The sequence below is a fragment of the Myxocyprinus asiaticus genome, chromosome 28 (genome assembly GCF_019703515.2).
Source record: "Myxocyprinus asiaticus isolate MX2 ecotype Aquarium Trade chromosome 28, UBuf_Myxa_2, whole genome shotgun sequence".
Taxonomy (NCBI): domain Eukaryota; kingdom Metazoa; phylum Chordata; class Actinopteri; order Cypriniformes; family Catostomidae; genus Myxocyprinus; species Myxocyprinus asiaticus.
Window position 1 is genome coordinate 44,827,559 of NC_059371.1, and position 2,500 is coordinate 44,830,058.

The window sequence follows — 2,500 nt, forward strand, 5'->3', positions numbered from 1 at the left end:
GGAGCCTGGATTATTCTGGTAACTAGCACAAATTATTTTTAAAGCCCAGCACAGATGATTCTAAATATGGAGCCCAACATGGATTATTCTGGTGCCCTGTACGAATGATTCTAGAGCCTCACACAGATTATTCTGAATCTGGATCCCAGCACAGATTATTCTGAATCTCGAGCCCAACATGGATGATTCTGGAGCCCATCACAGATAATTCTGGAGCCCATCACAGATAATTCTGAATCTGGAGCATGGATGATTCTGGAGCCTGGATTATTCTGGTAACTAGCACAAATGATTTTTATAGCCCAATACACATTATTCTGATTCTGGAGGCTAACATGGATGATTCTGGAGCATGGATTATTCTGGTGCCCAGTACGAATGATTCTAGAGCCCAACACAGATTATTCTGAATCTGGATCCCAGCACAGATTATTCTGAATCTCGAGCCCAACATGGATGATTCTGGAGCCCATCACAGATAATTCTGGAGCCCATCACAGATAATTCTGAATCTGGAGCATGGATGATTCTGGAGCCTGGATTATTCTGGTAACTAGCACAAATTATTTTTAAAGCCCAGCACAGATGATTCTAAATATGGAGCCCAACATGGATTATTCTGGTGCCCTGTACGAATGATTCTAGAGCCCAACACAGATGATTCTGAATCTGGATCCCAGCACAGATTATTCTGAATCTCGAGCCCAACATGGATGATTCTGGAGCCCATCACAGATAATTCTGAATTTGGAGCATGGATGATTCTGGAGCCTGGATTATTCTGGTAACTAGCACAAATTATTTTTAAAGCCCAGCACAGATGATTCTATATATGGAGTCCAACATGGATTATTCTGGTGCCCTGTACGAATGATTCTAGAGCCCAACACAGATTATTCTGAATCTGGATCCCAGCACAGATTATTCTGAATCTCAAACCCAACATGGATGATTCTGGAGCCCATCACAGATAATTCTGAATCTGGAGCATGGATGATTCTGGAGCCTGGATTATTCTGGTAACTAGCACAAATTATTTTTAAAGCCCAGCACAGATGATTCTAAATATGGAGCCCAACATGGATTATTCTGGTGCCCAACATGGATGATTCTAGAGCACAACACAGATTACATTTACATTTACATTTATTCATTTGGCAGACACTTTTATCCAAAGCAACTTACAAAAGAAGAAAACATAAGCGAGAGACAGTGGTATGAAAAGTGCTGTATTACAAAGTTTCACTAGCATCATAATAGTATTCAAAACAGAATAAAGTGCAACAGGAAATTATTATTATTTTTTTAATGACTGGTTAAATTCTCATGGAATTATTATTCTGAATATGGAGCCCAGTATGGATGATTCTGGAGCCCAACACAGATTATTCTAAATCTGGATCCCAGCATGGATGATTCTGAAGCGCAGCACGAATGATTCTGAATCTGGAGCCCAGCATGGATGATTCTGAAGCCAAGCATGGATGATTCTAAATCTGGATCCCAGCACAGATTATTCTGAATCTGGAGCCCAACATGGATGATACTGGAGCCCAGCACAGTTGATTCTGATTCTGGAGGCTATCATGGATGATTCTGGAGCATGGATTATTCTGGTGCCCAGCGCAAATTATTTTTAGAGCCCAGTACAGATTATTCTGAATCTGGAGCCCAGCACAGATTATTCTAAATCTGGAACCCAACATGGATGATTCTGAAGCCCAGCATGGATGGTATTGCTGCCCAGCACAGATTATTATGAATCTGGAGCCCAACATGGATGATTCTGAATCTTGAGCACAAATTGGATGATTCTGAAGCCCAGCAGGAAGATTCTGCAGCCCAGTACAGATGATTCTAAATCTGGAGCATGGATGATTCTGGAGCCCAGCTCAGGTGATTCTGAATCTGGAGCCCAACATGGATTATTCTGGTGCCCAGCATGGATGATTCTGAATCTAGAGCCCAGCACAGATGATTCTGAATCTAGAGCCCAGTACAGATGATTCTAAATCTGGAGCATGGATGATTCTGGAGCCCAGCACAGATGATTCTGAATCTAGAGCCCAGCACAGATGATTCTGAATCTGGAACCCAACATGGATTATTCTGGAGCCCAGCACAGATGATTCTGAATCTGGAGCCCAGCACAGATGATTCTGAATCTGGAACCCAGCATGGATTATTCTGGTGCCCAGTACAGATGATTGTGAGTTTGGAGCCCAGCACAGATGAGCCCATCGGAGAAGATTTTAGCAGTGCCACAGAATGAGATATCTGTACCTGAAGACAGTAGATCTTTAAAGAGATGCACACAGGTTGAAGAGTGAGAAAGGGAGACAGGTTTCAGTGCTGACCAAAAACAAAACAAACAAATGACACATTAGCAGCAGATCATTCAAATGTTCACAAGACACTGATAAGAGTTGGAGTCTGTATGTGTGTGTGTGTGTGTGTGTGTGTGTGTGTGTGTATGTCCAATGGTTGTGGAACGCTTTAA